Source organism: Tamandua tetradactyla, chromosome 18, assembly GCF_023851605.1.
Source record: "Tamandua tetradactyla isolate mTamTet1 chromosome 18, mTamTet1.pri, whole genome shotgun sequence".
NCBI lineage: Eukaryota > Metazoa > Chordata > Mammalia > Pilosa > Myrmecophagidae > Tamandua > Tamandua tetradactyla.
Window position 1 is genome coordinate 44,583,899 of NC_135344.1, and position 19,622 is coordinate 44,603,520.

General features: G+C 38.2%; 1 long non-coding RNA gene across 3 annotated transcripts; it reads left to right on the forward strand.

Moving 5' to 3' along the window:
* The first annotated feature begins 9,451 nt into the window (after positions 1–9,451).
* Positions 9,452–17,857, forward strand: LOC143662635 (uncharacterized). Of its 3 annotated transcripts, none has more exons than XR_013165500.1 (5): positions 9,452–9,585; positions 10,558–10,716; positions 14,981–15,022; positions 16,552–16,722; positions 17,622–17,857. It is a non-coding gene; the product is annotated as an uncharacterized LOC143662635 (long non-coding RNA). The 3 variants fall into 3 exon arrangements; XR_013165501.1 differs by lacking the exon at positions 17,622–17,857 and adding an exon at positions 11,995–12,021 and having other exon boundaries at positions 16,552–16,811; XR_013165499.1 differs by lacking the exon at positions 17,622–17,857 and having other exon boundaries at positions 16,552–16,811.
* The last annotated feature ends 1,765 nt before the right edge of the window (positions 17,858–19,622 follow it).

Here is a 19,622-nt window from a genome sequence, read left to right on the forward strand (position 1 = left end):
ACTGTAAAAACATAACCAGGCTAGGGGCAGTTTAACTACAAATTAATCTTATCTAGGCTATTAAGCACCTAGATGCTACAGTTTCTGCAATTCTATCACAATAAACATTTTGAGATGCTGCTCTCAACTCCAAAAACTAACACAATTATATGAAAAAGCTTAGCCATTAGCAAACTTATCTGGAAGGCAATGTAGCTCATCACAAGAGCAGCTTCTGCCCTCAGCTTTTATATTTTAACTAGTTCTTTAGTCACACCATGCATACTCTACCCTGGATCTCCCTAGCTCTTGCCTTCAATAGATGGCTGTCATGTGGAACTTTATTGAGGGCCTTCTAAAGCTTGTGATAAATCATGCTGCATGTCCTGACACTGTCAACCTTGTCTATAACCTTCTCAAAGTCAAAGAAGTTTGGCAGATTCCTGCTCTTGCCTAGATGAGTTTTTTTCCCCTCTATCTCCTGTAGAAGATGATAACTCTTGTACCTTGCACGCTGAACAAAGTTTCTATTTTTGACACAAGTTATAAATGCCAAGTTAAATGATCCAGTGAACATTTACTTAAAATATGTAACTTGTGATACATAAGTTATCCATGCCAGGCTAATGTTCTCTTTCTTTGTCTGTCAACTCCCCATATTACTTCTAAAGCCTCCTGCCTCAGATCCCCATTTTGTCCTTAAAAATTAAGGATAGCAAATGACAATTTAAACATTGAGTTATACATTAGCACATTCAGTGATGTGCCAAATATCCTAAAACCAGACTTGAAAGTCTCACAGCAGTTACTGCTATCTCTCCAATTTTGCCATCTGGAGCTCATCATGCCGACGTCAGTGATCATTCTGTGAAGAGTTCTAGGGCTCTATTCTAGTGAAAAAGATGCTAAAACTAACTCTTGCACAAGCCTGAAGAAACAGTCTTTTATCTCAAGTATGATCTTGTTTCTCACTTTTCTATCTTCTAGAGGTTTCCCTTTTCAAATGCAAAATCCTCAGCCTAAATTTTAGGGCCCACTGCAATCTGTACCCTCAGCTCCCTTTGTGTATCATCTCCCACCTGATTGCAAATGAGATTCTCCCTATTGTAGCCTAACTAGTCAGTTTCTCAACCAAACCTTGCACAGTCTTACTTTCACTTCTTTGATTTTGCCATCCTTTGTCTGGAATTCTTTTGCAGAACTGCCTTTTCACGTATTACTCACTCATTCTTCAAGACCTGGTTAGAGTCTCCTGTCCTTTGTTCGACTGTCCTTGACACTCCAGCCTATGACTCATGCTTAGCTTCTGCTCCGTGATAAGAGGGACCGTGTCTCACAAATCCTTATGTTCCTTGAACACCATTTGATTGTCTTGTACTTAGCAGGGGCTCAGAAATTATTTTTAGATTAGAACGGCATTGAATTTACTCTGTCTTCACATTCAATTAGCCAATACATCTGTGTGTATATATGTGTGTGTGTGTACATACATATTTATATCCAGTGTCCACTTCTACTTTGTAATCTCATCAAGGTCAGGTGTCGGACCTTAAACTACTTTACTTTCACTTTTGTGACTAGTCCAGTATACTTTTCAAGTGGTATATTCAGAAGGGTTGTGAAAAAAATCAAAATAGATGCTGTCCACAAATATTCAACAATGGTTCAATATCAGCCCTGGTAGATCTCAGAAAGAAAAAAAAAACTCTATATAAATTAATTAGGCATCCAGATTTAAAAAAAATAGAAAGAGAGTACTTCCAACGTGCTAAACAATGAGAAGCAATGAGAATTCCATAAGCATTTAATTAATACTATTTTATCTTTTTAGTCTAGGTATAGGCTAAATTTTCCCCATCCATGTAATGTTAATTTTCCTTCTGCTTCCTCTATAAATTAAGAAAATGAACATAGATAGAAAAACCTAAATCTTAGGCAATATCAGAGAAATAATTTGGCCCTTCTTTGAGTTGCTAGAATTACCTAAAGAGCTCTCCTACAGCTTCCGCTCCTGGAATTCTCCAGGAATACACTATTAATATAAAGACCAAGGTTTCCAGTTAAGGAAATTTGCTGTTTTTTCTTAAAAGAAGAGCTTTTCTTAGGGTTGGAATCTCCATATGGGGAACCAGGGAGGGCTTGTTGGTTCTGGTGACAAGATGCAATGGAGACTTGTATTTGACCTAATGTAATTCATAATAAAGGAGTTAAATCCACATGGAGAAGTAAAATGTGAGGCTAGGAGGCCAAATATCAATGTAAATGCCAAAGAATGAAAGCGAAATTTTTCAGAGATGGAAGCAAGAAAGAGACAGGTTCAAGGTTGAGGAAGCAGAAAAAGAAGATCAGAAAAGAACCCAAATCATGACCCTGGGCCATCTCTTATTCCAATCTCTATTTGGATTTGACTGTGAGGTTTTTAGGGGTGAAGGGTGTTCAGGTTTAATATCAGTCTTCAGTTACTTAAAATGCAAAATAATAAATGCATTCATTCCTTCTTTTGTTATTAACTTCAGCAAACATACTGGAGTTCTAACCATGAGCCAGGCTCTGGGCTAGGCAATGGGAATTCAGCATGAGTATGACAGACAAGCTTCTGTGCTTAAGGACTTTGCTTTTGTGGAAAGATGAGGGATACAGATACAGAAGAAAGAAGAATTTTAAAAATCATGCAATTATAGTTGCCGATCAGTATGAAGAGAAAAACAAAGGGAGGAAGGGTACAGAAAATAGGTCTGGGCTTAGAGAATAATTTCAACTAAAGTTATGAGAGGTGACATTTGAGCAGAGAAAGGAACCAGGAAAATACCTGGAGGAGGTGGTTCCAAAAAGAGGCAACAGCAAACCCGAATACCTTGAACCAGAGAGGAGATTGTCATATTGAGAGAAGAACAAGAAGATCAAGAGCAATGAGTGATTCAAGGGATTTGTGGCACAAGGTCACAGAGGTAGGCAAAAGACAGAGTAGCAGAGTTGGGGATTCTAAGGTAATAAGAAGCCATTGTAGTGTTTAAATGGGGTGTAAGGTGAAGCCATTGTAGTGTTTAAATGGGGTGTTGCTTAAATGGGGTGTAGTGTTTAAATGGGGTATAAAGTTTTTCTGTGCTAAAAAGATCATTGGTATCTATGTAGCCAAAAGGTGAACATCAGTGGAGGCAGGTAGACAAGTTAGAAAACTACTGTGATAGCCTGACTAGAGATGATGATAATTTCTACTTGGGGGTGAGAAGGAAGTAGTGAGTAGGGAATGAAGAAGTGATCAGATTCTGCATACATTTTGAGGGCAGAGTCAAGAATATTTCCTGTGTATTGAATGCAGGGAGGATGAGGGTTGTTTGTTTGGTTGTTTGGTAATAACAGTTGGGTTAATAGTGCAATGGGAAGACTTCAGGGAAAGCAAGTTTTAAGGGAAAGCAAAATCCAGAGTGCAGTTATGGACATATTAAATTTGAAATACTTATTAGATACCCAGATAGAGAGAATGAATAAGTACATGGAAGCAAGAAACTGCAATTGAGGGTAAAGATTAGGATACTACATGTTTCCTACAAGTCAAAATTTAGACCATATGAAGTTATAAGTTTCTACTACTTTCGGTTGCCCTCTTACTTTTATTTTTTGCAATGAATATAAGTTGCTCTGTTATTTTTTCTCCTTTTGCCCTTATTTACCTACCACATTTATTTGGTAGATTCACTTAATTTAAAAATATTTACTGAATACCTGTTTTGAGAATGGTTTAGAGGTAAACTCCATGGTTTTTTTTTTTTTGCCTTCTCATATTAAAAATACATACTTCTGTAGAAAGTTCATAAAACCCCTGAAGACAGGACTGGGTTATGCAGTAGAAAGCAAAGCCAGAGAACAAAAAGGGACACCTACATCCACCTTTTTAAAATTCTCTTTGTTAATGATTTTTTCTCTTTCACTTATTCCAAATATCACCAAAATTTATCCATGCAAATCATTACAAAGCAAATCACCTAGATGAACAAAAGATGTTATCTTTTTTTGTCTCTGCATTTTTAAAAGACCCTGAGTTTTAGGGAAGGCCACTGAGGGAAAAAGGTGTTGAAAATTAAACTTCTGTGGAAATTTGGAACAATGATTCCTCATTCTAGCTTTATGTTATGATCACCGAGAAGCTGCTAAAGAAAATACCAATGCCATGACTCGAGCCAAGACCAATCAAATCAGAATCTGGTGCCTCCAATAGTGTGCAGCCAGAGATGACAACCACCAGTTCAGAAGAACTGAATTGTCAACCAGCTAATTGAGAAGTACTTATTAAATACATATTTACCTCTTATACTAGAGCAGGTACCATCAGAGTTCCAATGTATAATCTTGTCATAGAAAAGCTCATATTCTAGTTGCTGAGATAGAAACCACTGGGTCATTTTAGTATAATGGAAGGTAAAACTGAACACTAGCTCTAACACATAAACCAAAGATCTCAAAGAAGTTGCTGTAGCAATTTATGTGCTATTTCTAAAAGTGTTGCTTCTATTCAAAATATTTAGAGAATTCTACTCTGGAAAATGTGCTACATTTGCTTGAATATTCTCCATACTAATAAATTTTCATCCTGTGAAATAGATTTATTTTTTGAAAAAAAAAAACAAAAGTTATTTAGAGACAAATCTGGAAAACACAGATAAAACTACTTTTTGAGGAAGGAGTGAATCTGATGTAATAGAATAGCTCTTTATTTTGTAGCTCATAATGTAGTTCTAAATCAATTTTCCTAGAAGTACTGAACATATTCTGAAGATGGCAGCAGCTTTAGAATTAACCATGTCCTCTGAATGTGACTATTTTAAAGGACAATACACATCTGAATACAAGTCTGATATGCATCTTTAAAAAACAATGATACAGCTGTAAGTTTATATCTGTTAGTCAGTATAGAGTATCACAGTGGGTCCAGGGACTAGTTGCTATTTTGGTGCAGGAATAGAGGAGATGGGAAGGTGATGCTAAAAGTGCTGTTCTTCTTGACTTCCAATAACAATCAGACATGGCATGTGAAGTCTTTATAGACTTTGTGGTCTGGAGTCTGATGTCCACCCACTACTGTTCCTTCTTCTATAGTCCCAGCCATAGACAGACAGGTTAGATGGATTGGATATCCCAGGGAACCCTAACAGTTGGAGACAAGAATCATGCGTCAAGGTACAGTCTGGGATGCCAAGCTGTCTTTGAATTCCTCATCTGGGAAATTGGACTCCTGGTCCTTGACTTCCAGTGTTGGTACTTCGGGGCCCTTATTGGCATGGCAAAGAAGCTGAGATAAAATGAGGTTCAGCCTGTGAGTGGGGAGAATCTGAAGTGGCCCACCTAGAACATTTCTGTACCTTTTCAAAGATACATATCTTTCTTATATTACTCAGAAGGATCTGGGTGGTTCTTTGGGGGGGTAAACCAAAAAGATGGCTAGATTCTCTGTATCACACTTAGATATTTAAGGGAATTAAAGGACGTTTCCTTATTTTGAATTACAAATTCCACTCAACTCTGAAAGATTCCAAATTCAAGTACCTTCTCCAGAAAGGACTTGGTGTCACATAAACATGAGGGTGTTGGTAATATAGTGTTGGTACTAAAACTCTGCTAAGGTGATGTTTGTCCTTACTTTAGTTAAGTCTAGCAACATTAGATTTGTTTTACCAAAGGTTTTCTCTGGTAGTTTCTTTGGGAAGTTGACTGTCAACAGAAAATTTGCTAAAAACAGGTTAAATAAGTATGCTGGTTTGAAACTGTCATGTACTCCAGAAAAGCCATGTTCTTTAATTCTAATTCAGTATTTTTGGGTGGGATCTTTTGATTAAGTTGTTTTCATTTGTGGTTGGACACTTTGATTAGGCTGTTTCCATGGAGATGCAACTCTACCCATTCAAGGTGGGATTGCTTAGAAAAGCCCTTTAAGAGGGAAGCATTCTGATAAAAGCTTCAGAGTCCACACAGCCAGAGACCTTTGGAGATACAAAAGATAAATGTCCCTGGGGAAGCCTTACGAAATGAGGAGAGAAAGCAAGCAGATGTGGCCATGTGCCTTCCTAGTTGAAAGAAGCGTCCAGAAGCCAAAGACCCCAGCAGACACCAGTCACATGCCTTCACAGCTGACAGAGATGTTCCAGAAGGCATCAGCCTTTCTTGAGTGAAGGTAACCTCTTGCTGGTGCCTTAATTTGGACACTTTCATGGCCTTAAGACTGTAAACTTACAACTTGATAAATTCCCTTTATAAAGCCATTCCATTTCTGGTACAGTAGGTTCCAGCAGCTTTAACAAACTAAAACAATAAGTAACCTGGCAAATAATAATAATCACGAATACTTAGCATTTCTAGTTACACATAACCCCAGTCCCCCAGTTCCATGATGGCTGGGTTTTGAACCAGGTGATTTATGGGCAACCATTTCTAGCTTTGGAATCTGTGATTCTTCCTAGTTCTGTGCTGGTTTGAAATGATGTATGTACCCTAGAAAAACCATGTTTTAATCCTAATCCCATTTTGTAAAGGCAGTCGTTTCTTCTAATCCCTATTCAGTATTGCATGTTTGAAACAGTAATTAGAGCATCTCCCTGGAGATGTGATTTATTCAAGAACAGTTGTTAAGCTGGATTAGGTGATGACATGTCTCCACCCATTTGGGTGGGTCTTGCTTAGTTTCTGAAGCCCTATAAAAGAGGAAACATTTTGGAGAATGAGGATTCAGAGAGAGCAGAGAATGCTGCAGCACCATGAAGCAGAGAGTCCACTAGCCAGCGACCTTTGGAGATGAAGAAAGAAAACACCTCCTGTGGAGCTTCATGAAACCAGAAACCAGGAGAGAAAGCTAGCAGATGATGCCATGCTTGCCATGTGCCCTACCAGCTGAGAGAGAAGCCCTGACTGTGTTTGCCGTGTGCCTTCTTACTTGAGAGAGCAAACCTGAACTTCATCAGCTTTCTTGAACCAAGGTATCTTTCCCTGAATGCCTTAGATTGAACATTTCTATAGACTTGTTTTAATTGGGACATTTTCTCAGCTTTAGAACTGTAAACTAGGAACTTATTAAATTCCCCTTTTTAAAAGCCATTCTGTTTCTGGTATATTGCATTCCGACAGCTAGCAAAGTAGAACAAGTTCACCTGGACAAGACACAGCTTGGCATCTTTAATTCTCTTGTTCTTAGTACAAGCACGCTTTTCTCACTACTGATGTTTTAATCAGTCAATAACAATTTTGATTGGTATGTTATTTTCCACTTTCTTCTCATTTCTTTGTACTTTAATATTACTTAGAAAATATTATTTTTCATTTTTGGCCAATTACTCATGTTGGTGTTAGCTTTATTAGTAATTTTTAGACATTACTATTGATGATGATATACGTTATGGTTTATTCTACATTTTCCATTTTTTATTATAGAGTTTTCTATCTCCTGAATGTTTCTAGCAAAGGGCGTATGTTTCTAAGTATCAAAACGATGAAAAAAGGGAGAAATTAGGATGTGGTGTGTGTGGGCCTGTATTTGTTATGTGTGTATATTCTGAATTTCAAAACCTTCTGTGAGTTGGGTAGTTTTATCATCCCTATTTTACAGATAAGGAAACTGAAGTCCGAAGAGTTTAATTAACTTATTGAAGGATATACACAGCTCATAAATAACAGATATAGTTTTCAAAAACATGTAAAGTGTCCTGGGATATTAAAAGAAACTGTAATTTAATGTGGCTATTATTATTATCCTTCAAATTGTAGTAATTAACATGTGTCATTGTTTACAAAGCAAATATATAATAACATGTGTCCATGTAAGTTAAATTGATAAAAGAGGCCATTGATGTGGGCAAGGATGGAGGGTGTATTTCTTGATATTGGTAGCTTGGGGGGAGACAGGCCTATAGTTAAAGGAACCCAACTATTGTAAACTAAGCAATACTAAGGAAGAAGAAATTAATTGTCTCTACGTGAAATGCTACATGTGCACAATTGCTCTATATAAGGGAGTATGAAAAGTTTTAGAAGCCTACATTTGGAAGGGATTTTTTGCTGTCATTTTAAATGATATAAATGGCAGGATAAAGAGACACATTGTGTTACTAAGGATTACATCAGGAGGGCTCCATGCCACCACTGGTAGATACAGATCAAGGTACAGGCGTAAGATTGTGGTATATAGTAAGAGGATAGAGGAATTTATCATTTTAGCCTAGGAAAGGAACTTAGTGTTCTGCTAGTCTTTTTCATTCATTTCTAGAATCAACAGACCCAGGGAGGTAGCCATTTGGCTCCAGACCCCTGGAGAAGAACCCAGTTGTCATGGCCGTGCCCTCGGTGCCTTTTCTGCCTCACGGTGCTTCTGCTTGGCCTCAATGGAAATTCCCCGAGAGGTGCGCCTGCTCCGATCTGAGTTTAGCATCATGCCTGTGCATAGACTACTTCCTTCTCAGCAGGGAGAAAAGCGTGACTGCACACCTTCCTAGTGAACAGAGGAAGACAGATGCTATCTGAGGAGGCGTCTGTGAGTCCTTCCACTCACTGGCGCCCAGGCACCTACAGTGTATTTGCATGTGCAAGCAGAGTCTCGCTTTCCATTTGCAAACTCACAGCTCGGTTCTAATAATAGCCTGTGGTGAGACCTTTTCCCAGAGGCTGTGAGTCTCCCGTGTGGCAGCCACTTCTAAAACCAGCCCTCTCTTCTGCTTTTCTTCAAGGGAAAACTCTTGGGAAAATCCCACTTAGAGGGATGCTCAAGAACAGCAACCAAGTAGCAGTGGCTTCTTCATCTCAGTACAGAAAAAACCTTCACCCAAATTTATGAAGAAGTGGGAGCAATAGTTCCCGGGAAGATCTGTTTAGCAGCACCACTGGCTTTCTGCATAAAGAAGCTAAATGAATACTGCTTTTGAGTAGACAAACAGGATTGCATCCCCTAACATTTGTTCCCTTTTGAGAACTGAGTGGACTGGTAGCAGTCAAACGAGACAAAGGTTTTACAATTCTCCTATTTTTATCAACAGAAATAAGAGGCTGCGGGAAGTGGAATGATATGCTACCCAATGCCTTGGACTAATATCAAAAAGACTTAATCTTTATAACCCCAGATCCCCTCCTATTCCTTACATTCACACTGATTATCTTACATGCAGTTTTCTCTCTGGTCACATGGTACCATACCGGTAAAACTGGAATCATAACTACAGTGACTGCTATCTTTCATTATGCACATTCTCTATGATTGATTTGCAGTATCTCATTTAAAAACAACAAAAGAACTGATATTCTTATCCATGGGTCTGCAAACGAAGAGATGAGAGAAATAAATTGACTTGCTTAATGTAATGAAAAGAGCTCTTGGTTGCAAAGGACTGGAGTCCAGGCCTTCGAATGCTGGTCCACTGCACTCTAAAGAACACCAGCCATCACAATTCAAGCAGAATTCCATCACTGAACTGTTCTATTGTGAAACAGCTGGGGGCCCTACTTCACCAACTGCTGAGAACACCGAGAAAGAGCGCAGCATGAAAATGTCCAGTGAAGGGATTAACTGTTCAAATTAGGTTCAACACCCTAATTACAAGTCACTCTCTTACTCTGAATTTGGTTAGGGAAAAGGTAAAACTGAGAATCTCTCTAGAGAAGTGATTTAAAATCCAGGCTTTTTGGTCAAACCTTCTGTGTTTGCATCCTGGGTCTAACATTTAGTAGCTGGATGACTTTTCACCATTCACCCTCACAGTTCTTTGTTTCTGAAGTGGGATTAACACCTACTTCCTGAGAGACTCATGATATTTAAAAGTGGTAATGCATATAAAAGGCTTAGGTGATAGTGAGTGCTCAATGAACTTTTTCCCTCTCTCCTCTTCCCTTCACCCTTCACCACTGTCCTCCCTAGGAAGCTGGAACACCTTTAGAGGTAGTGAGGATCATGGCTCCACAACATGAATACCCAGATTATATAAAGTAGGTTTAAAATGGGTCTCTCTGGCATTTTCAAGGCATTGTTTGGGTTTCCAGATCTAAAATCATCCAAATGCCTATAAAATGGGGCTCTGCAACATGAGATAATTCTGAAAATGGACTCATCAAGTCTGATGCATGCTCAGCCTGGATCTCTCTGGACCATACCATTTCTGCCCTATTCTAGCTTCCTTTGCCAACCGATATTTGTGCATGAAAGGAAAATTATACATACATGCATCAATCTATCTATATATATGCACAAACACATATATGTAATATGTGGGTGGTAGTTTCATTGATATTAATTTTCACAAATTTCACTCAGAAAAGTGGAGAGTTATCCTGTTCTTAAATAATGAATATGAAACTCAGAGACATTACATCTACATTCAGATAGTCAAGGCATGTTTTTCCCCATCTTGCCATCCTACCTCTCTGACTTGGAAACTCCTAGGCAAATCTTCACTTCTGGGACTGCAGGCTGAGGGGCGGGCTCACAGGAAGTCCACCTGTGTCTCCCCATTACACAGGAGCTTGCTGATAACTCTTCAAGTGACCTTAAGAGACAGAGACCACTTAAGCCCTACTCTGCCTTCTTTCCTTTGTTTCTGTGCCTTCCATTAGGGAACCTGTGTTTTCAAAGAGCAAATTCCAGCGTCTTCTTTTCCCCATGGGGAAATTACCAAGTCTGATAGTACCACTAATTCCACAAATCATATGACAACTGACTGTGTCAGAATTCGTATACCAAGAAGCCCACATTGCATCTACCTCTGATTCCAGGTAAAATATCAAGGACAGAATTTTTAGTAAATATGAATGGAGGGACATTTTGTTTCAGAATTCTCATTTTACAAGTGATGAAAGTGAGAAACAAAGAGATTAAAATAAATTCGTCCCAAATAAGAGATTTTAATTGCTTTTAGAATTTTATGTTTGTATGTATTTCCCTATAAGGAATCATTTTCCATTCATAAAGAGAGAGGGAGAAAAAAGAGACAAAAGCAAAGCAACAGAATTTATCTTTATGAAAGCAAATTCTGTAGATATTTTGCCAAAAAGGACACATAGTGAAAATGGATTAGTTCATTTGAGTGGTTTGTGGAAAATATATATTTCCTGAAGCAGGTGGTGCTATCAAAGTGAATAGGGAGAAAAATGTCGTGTATGAAAAATATTTTTTTCAAAATGTTATTTTTCAAGTTGAAAGGGAAATGACACAAAGTCCTACCACTGATTCTGACAGTATATTCTAATGGGTTCTAGCTATATTTTAGAGAAACACACCCACATACAAACAGAAACAAATATTTTCAAAAAAGATATGTATAGAAAACGCTGTAGGTTTTACATTTGTTAGAAAGAAGAAAAAAAAGAAAGACAAACAGCCTGCCAGATAATGAGATGAGTGAGCAAGTAAGTCATTGAAAACTCAAAAATGTACTTTCTGAGACATTTCTAGTACCACTGGCACAAACAGAAGGACACAGATGGAATAAGAACCAAACTATTGTCTCATGGACATGCTAGCAAAATTGCAGAATTCAGCACTTAAAAAAAATGCTACTCTATGGACTGTTTGAATTAATTTGCTTTTCATCTATATTTCTATCCCACTATCTTCCTTATATTTCCTGTTGTTGTTTTTTTAACTAATAAAATTGAATTCAATGGGTACTTGCTTAGTACAGGACATATGATACGTTTGAACCATAGAAAAATGGGAGGTATAGAGATGGTGGGATATGTACTAGTTAGGAAAACTAGCTCATTTCATTAATTACTAAATTATATGGCAATCTGTAAGTGTTGGTCCCTGCTTTCCTGAAAGACCATATAATTTATCATCCTCACCAGAGTGCTTTCCTTCATCTTTCTATGCAAATATATTCTATATACAGAAAAGCACAGATATCATAATTATTCAAACTTATGATTCTTTTTTCCTCTGTGTTCATGGACTTAATTGATGTGTTGAACTAACCCCCTCTGCTTCCATATGATATGGTCTTCTTTGTATCAAACTCACTAGTAATACTGTTGTCCCACTTTCATTTATAGAGCTCCTGTTCCTAATAGGCCCCAGGGGTAAGTTTCCAGAGAGTAACGGCCAGAATTCACTACCAAGTATGTCCTATTCTAAACTTCTGTTTTCCCCTCTGTACCCCAGTGCCTTTGTTTGTGGGTCCCACCTTCACTCATATTATTGCTTCCCATTTCTAAGCACAATGAGAGCTAACTCAACTCTCAGCTCCTACATACATCTCCTCCTGATTCTAGCACCCCAATTAAAGACTTCCTGCAACAAATTTCTACAATTCTTTTAGTTTTTCTCATGCACTTCTGTGCCTATTTAAATGTTTACATATGTTGATCACTTGTTTTATAAGAAATGATATGATACTGTCTCTAGAAAATAAGTGCTCAGTGATTGATATATGTACTTGAACTTGTCTCAAGGGTTACCCTGTGTTCTAGTTTGCTAGCTGGCAGAATGCAGTATATCAGAAATGGAATGGCTTTTAAAAAGGGAAATTAATAAGTTACACGTTTACAGTTTTAATGTCATGAAAATATCCCAATTCAAACAAGTCTATAGAAATGTCCAATCTAAGGCACCCACGGAAAAATACCTTGATTCAAGAAGGCCAATGGAGTTCAAGATTTCTCTCTCAAGTGGGAAGGCACTTGGTGAACATGACAGCATCTGCTGTTTTTCTCTCCAGGTCTCTTGTTTCATGAAGCTTCCCGGGAGGCATTTTCCCTTTTCATCTCCAAAGGCTGCTGGCTGGTGGACTCTGCTGCTTGTGGCTGTGTTATTCTGTCATCATTCTCTGCTCTCGGAATCTCAAAAGATTGCTGGCTGGTGGACTCTGTGGTTCTCTGGGCCTCATGGCTCTGCCTGGCTCTCTTGTGACTTTCCTGTTGTTTTCAAAAGGGCATTCTCTCCACAAATGTTTCCTCTTTTATAGGATCCTAGTAAACAAATCAAGATCCACCTGGAATGGGTGGACTCACGTTGTCACCTAATCAAGTTTAATACCCACACTTGATTGAGTCATGTCTCCATGGAGATAATCTAATTGAAGTTTCCAACATACAGTGCTGAATAGGGATTAGAAGAAATGGCTGCCTTTATAAAATGGGATTAGGATTAAAGCATGGGCTTTCTAGGGTACATAAATCCTTTCAAACCAGCACACCCAGCAACTTGACTAGAACACAGAAGTCAGGCTGTAACTCTTTCAGTCTTCCAGACAAGTCTGTGTAGGGTCTTCTTTTTATCCCTCATATGACAAAAGCATTGATGTCTACTCAGTGTTTCAAGGAGAACACTCAGAGAGATCTCAAATAATTTTCCCAATCTCACGGCTGGTATAGATTGAGATGCAGTCTTGTTAATTATATATCTTATATCTATAGTGAACATCTTTCCTCTCTATCATCCCAAATACCTTCTGGTTCAGGCCATCATTTCTCTTCTGGACCATTAAAAAGTTACTTATGCCAGGCTTTCCTCATTCCAATTCATTTTACCAACCATTTAGCAGACAGCGATGCCTTGCTCAAATGATGATGAAACTGACCCATACCTGAAGCTTCTAATGTCTCCTCTTTGGTGCCAATTTCATTGTTTAAAATCCAAGATTCTTCACAATGCTCCACCCACAAGGGGTATACATGCTAAATGATCACCACATCATGATGAGGAAAGAGTTAGCTCTTCTCTCTAAACTTCCTGGTTATCCACTTCCTCAGGGAAGGAAAATTTCAGAGTAAATGGCCTCTCCAAGATTTTACTTAACACGTGGAAACAAATTCAGTTTATGATAATAAAAGCATTAATTAAGCAGAGTATGGGAAAATGTCAATGAGAATTGACTGTTGTGACTTCCCATTTAAAATATTAAGTTAAAGGTCCCTCTATCTCCTTCTCTCTCTTTACCCTCTCCTCCTCCTTGCTCCTTTAGTATTTGATTAAGTACACTAGAATAAAAAAGTCATTTCACTTTAGTTAGAGGGCAAGACATCGGGAAATGATGAAGTCTGATACTTAAGCAGTTTGATTTAATTTTATTACTTTCAAGAACTTGTGATGACTGGACCTTAATCTTTTGGACATATATATCATTAGTATTACTTAGCAATAAGGTATTGATAAGGTAAAAGTAATTTCTAACTAGCAAATATAGTACAGACACATACATATGTGTGTATAGAAAAATATTTATATGTAATTATTGCTAAAAATAATTTTTAATCATATGAATATGTATGACTGATCGTTTTGGCTTTTCAGAGCTTATTAACTGTTAACATTTTTTAAAATTCTTTGTTCCTTTAGGCCGTTAAGCATGTCTGCTATAACTACGTCACACTCCTCAATCTCTTTTTAGAAAAAGAGATTTTGTTTTTTAATCAAATTTCATTTCTATGTCTTCTCAATTCAGTTGAATCTTAATTAAAAGGTTCTACTGCAAGGAGTATCAAGTTAAAATAATGATGATATTTATTGCATGAGATTTCTAATGTGATTCAAATTGCTTTCTGAGCTTAAAGATAAGAGTTTTGAAGCTGCATATTACTGGCTGAAAATCTTGAGAGCAACAGTGATACAAGCTCCATTGCCTGGTGTCAAGTTTATAACAGTGAGACTTCGGGTTTTAAATGGTATTTATTGAAAGCTAACCAGATTGTGAGAATTTAATTGAATATATCAATTTTCAGGAGACCAGAATTGTTATATTTGCTTAGAAGCTTGTTCTAGAGAGCTCCCCCCTCCCCCAAGACTAAAAATATGTAATAATTTTTTTGTCTGAACAAAGTTTTGGATATAACTGTAATTTGCTTTTGCAATCATATCAGTTACTCTGGCAAAATACAACCCCAAATCTCACATGACAGTTTACAAATTAAAACCTGTAGAAATAATTAAAAATGGAGATATGTACAGGAGTGTTACGTGAAAATGTAAAGCTTCAGCAGCTCTGCTGAGTGATAACTAGACGTGAGGTACAGACTAATTGTACTTATCTATTTCTCATAGTGAAACCTGCATGCATGGAGATTCTGCAATAGGAGTGAGAAGGTACGTGTGCAATATTTTTCTCTCTTAAAGGTTCATAAATAAAAGAGAACAACAAATACTAGAAAAAAGCATAAGTGAGAGAGAGAGGGAAGAAGAGTGTGCTCTAACATTTTGTTATTAAATTGTTGTGGGTCTTTTGTCTTTTTTTCTTTTAAATATTTTTATCCTCACTTGCTTCTTTTGTATTCTCCCTAAATACTAAGAATTGAACTAAGGCTTTTAGTGCACCCACTGTGTTTTTGGCACTGCACCATAATCAGTAACATGTTCTTCAAACTGGACTTCTAATGGAAATATGCCCACATCTTCCATTTTTTCTTTTGTATCCACACTATAGCACCCAGTACATGCTGGTCTGATGCTATATGCTCAATAATTATTTTAAAATAATTAAAAGACAGAGATATATTTTCTAAGACACAATCCCTGAGCATTTTTGTTTGTTTAATATTTTTCTAAAGCAACTTTACTGCTGGTCCAGATACAACTCAGATATCCCAGTGAGAGTTTTTGTCCCAGGAGCCTGGACCCAAACTAGAATAACTGTCAGCAGCAATATTAATTGTCCCCCTTCTTGGCATCTGGAGTGTGAAAATTGGTGTGGAGAAAGAGTCTTAAATTTCTGCTCATCCCAAGAGGTAGCCACTGGGGACATGAGGCAGCCCATTAGGGGGAACGGCTGTGTGGAGACAAGTTTCATATCTGCCTGAACAGCTCCTACAGTCTGGATTAATAAGTACTTCAATTCCCCAGAGCTAGCAAACTTCTTCAGGATTTTCTCCTAATCTTATGGAGCCCAATAGCATCTGGGCTTAAGGTACTTTCTAATTGTAAGAGCCCTTTTTGAGAAGTTTGGCATCTTGCATGTCAGCGGGCATGGACACACAGGTTTCTGAAGAAAAACATTCATTCCCACCTTTGTTCCTTTACACAGACCCTTCCCCTTCCTAGGCAATCTTTCTTCCCCTTCATTACAAACCAAAGTATACCAGGACTGCCTGCTTCCAATGATTACCTCCTCCTCTAAGCTCCTTCAGCCTGGGGCACCCAAGGGCTGCTTGTCACACATTTCTCAGTACCTTTCGTTGTTTTCGTAATATGTTCTTCCTCTGTCTCTCCACCTGAGTTCTCATCAACCAAGTCCAGAATTCATGTGTCCCTCCAGTGTCTAATGCAATATAAGATAAACATATTGTGTGACTGATTCATTTGATAGTCTGCTTACAGCAAAGATCTAGGAACAGAAACTCTGATCCTTATGCCTCCCAGTCTGCTCCGTTAGCTGTTGGCACATGATGCTGTTTAATATGTTTTGACCTGTACTGTGATTGCTAGTCTTTTCTTAATAGAGTGAGCCCTGTGAAGACGAGAGCCTTGGGATCTGCTTGACAATGTAAGAGAAAACTCAATGGGAAGGCTTACTTGGGGAAACATTCCAAGCTGAGGAAACTCTTGATCAGAAGTGTGGAAGTATGGAAGTGACTAAATCAGGAAGGAATTAATATTTCAATCTCAATTTGTAACTACAGAGCAAGCCGTCCTGGGCAAGTATAATTTGAGAAGCACATGCAGATTTTGGATGTCCATCACTCGAGGAAGAGGAAGAAGGGATACCTGTCCTGAGTGGGGGGTTAGATCAGGTGATCTTCAAGTCTCCAGTCTGCTGCTTCCAACATCAACATCTACACCAATTTAGTAAGGTGCTGTATTCAGACAAGGGGGGATGAAGGCAGGAAGGAGCTAGCTTCAACCCCAGCCCCAACCTCAGCCCCATCTATCAAGCAATGCCTCCAGCCTTCCAAATGGACTCTTCTCTTGGTTTGTTCTAAGAGGGAAAATAAATTTTATATTTTTTCTCTCTGTTCTTACCAGTCTGTCCTTTGCTATCTGGCAAGAGCTGGTAGCTTTTCTTGGGGTCTGACTGGATCTGGAAATAACATGGTTATTTTTGTTTAAACATAGTAGCAAAGAAGAACTTGAGCTTATATACAATTTAGCTTTATCAAGCCCAGATGTATTTGTTTGTGTATGATCAGCATGCTTGAGCAATGTCAGAAGAGCTCTGAAAACAATATAATCTGATGCCAGCATTGTTAGAGGGTGGAACCCTCCCAAATAATAAGCAATGTATACATGATTGGAACTAGAGTGGGTTATTTAGTCCAATAAAACCTGCTTTAGTCCATACACCATGTCATAATACTCAGAAACAAAACAGGGAAGGGGAAATAAATGAAAGGCTTAACATGGAAGAAATTATAGGTTTGGGGGGGCTCTCTGTAGATTCTCAGTAAGTAATTGTTGAATGAATTACAAGTTTTGAAACAATAAAATGATATTTAAATATGGATATATGTATATATATACACATCTAGCCAAATTAGAAAATGAAATTTGCTGCAGGAGGGAGCTGGATTTAAAGGCTATCTTATAGATGCATAGAAAGATGGCATGGTGGGGCTATTGTAAGTGCATTCAATGTACAGGGTTGGCATTATGTATGACTTGCCCCTCACTAAATGCTCATGATGGCCAAACACCCCTGTTGTAACTATGCTCTTTCCCACCCCTGCTACTGTCCTTTTCTGTATTATTGCAGGCTCTACTGGACTTGACATGCCACATGGGCCCATGTCTACCCATACCACTTCCTGTCAAGGGAGGCAGTTCCAAGCATTTGTCACTTGAACAGAGTATTCTCACTGAAATCACTCTCAAAGAGAGGACTACCCATATCTCAGGAACTATATTTCTAGTACTGCTGGTTTTGTGTTTCAGATTTCCATTGCACAGATATATGAAGGAAAAAATAGGGATGTGTCCATTAAAAGTGAGTTCCTGCTCTGAAAAGAAAAGTCCTTTGCCTGTGAATGGTTTTGTCAAACTATCATATCTAATACTCTGCCACCTACAGCTTCGTGCTCCACTCTTCTGTCTCCCAACCTCTGACCTTTAACCATATCCGAGGGCTTGATGACTGCAGTAAAATGTATTGATGGATGTTTTATGAAAGATTTAAACACTATGTTTTATCTCTTTCATGAAAATGATACTTACAAGTGATGGAGACAGACTATTAAAAAATAAAAATTCATAAAGTTTGTTTTAAATGGTAGAGTTGCAAAAGAGGGTGCTCTTTCACTCTTTGGACCCATCAGGTAACAAAATACAACTCAAATCATTTGTTTCAATTGCCAAGGGGCTCTCTATCAGTAAATTTCAATATAGAATGTTTATTCTCAGGCCATGTACCATGAGCTCTGACCCAGGTAGTTGGGATGGAGGCTTTGGGTACCTGCATATTAAACAAAAAACACCTAGAAAATTTTGATGAAGAAAAGCTAGGATCCCATACTTTGAGAATACTGACAGTCTAATTTTTGTCCTCCTTTCATTTAAAATTCACTTAATAGATGTCTTCTAACTTAAAGGATAGAGAGGCATATTTTAAAATTTTAACCAAAGGAGCTCTGGGCCTATTTTTAGCAACTGTAGTAGGTAGACCTAACCCCTCCCTTGCTAACTGTTGCTACAGAATATTTCCTTAACTTATCAGAGCCTCAGTTTCTTTAACTAAAGAGAAATGACAGTATCTACCTCCAGTTGTTTCTAGATTACGTTTATGCAGGGAAATAACGTTTGCAGAAATGCTTCTGAAGCTGTAAACTGCTGTAGAAAAGCAGAGACTCCTTTATGTTATGCAAGTGCACACTGGCAACTGAAGCAAAGAAGCCTGAGAAATACCTGAGGCTCATCACCTGGTCAGCCTACAAGGTGAAAATCTTGCCTTTGGTTCCTGAGTAGCTCATAGTCCACGAGGAGAACACATTAAACAGCCAGGAGACAAGAGCAATGATGAACAGCAAATTGTATCATTCTTTACAAATTCAAAAAAAGGAGAAAATTACATGGATTGCATGAGAGGACATGCGAAAGGAACCATGCCATAAGGTGGGCCTTCAGAAGAGGGTGGATTTGTTGTTCGGTAGATCTGGCGAGAGGATGCAAAAGGTCAGCAATGGGAACTAGTGTGGCAGGAAGCGTTGGAAGGAACAGAAAAGAGCAAGGGAGGTAGTTTGACTCTCAGGAAATCAGGAAGCTCATCCCATCTAATTCCTTACTTAATTAGATTCAGGCCGTATCCAGGTCTACAAAGCCTCCTCATTTGTTTGACTGAAAAACATGTTAAAAAGTACCAGTTGATAGCTATTGATCTCTTCAGTAGCAATATGCTACACCATCCCAGGCACCCCTCCCATGAAGACTAAGTACCGCCCCATTAACAGCATAGGTTTACAGACCTATTGACTTAAAAAGGTCTCCTTTGTAAAATTAGTGAATATGTGGATGATATTAACCTATAAGAAAGGGACAAACAGTAAAAAACTAAGCTGTTCTTGTTACTGGCCTCACAGGCGTCTCTTCCAACATGTTACCTTTTTATTTCCTCTGGTAAATTTTTTCTCTATATCTCTAGACTTTCAGATATTATTTTCTACCAAAAAAGGGGAGAAAAATCCAGTCAGACATCCTAAACACCCTTTGTACTTTTCTGTCCTTTACACAAGAGCACAGTGGGATATTTTTTCCTACTTTGAGA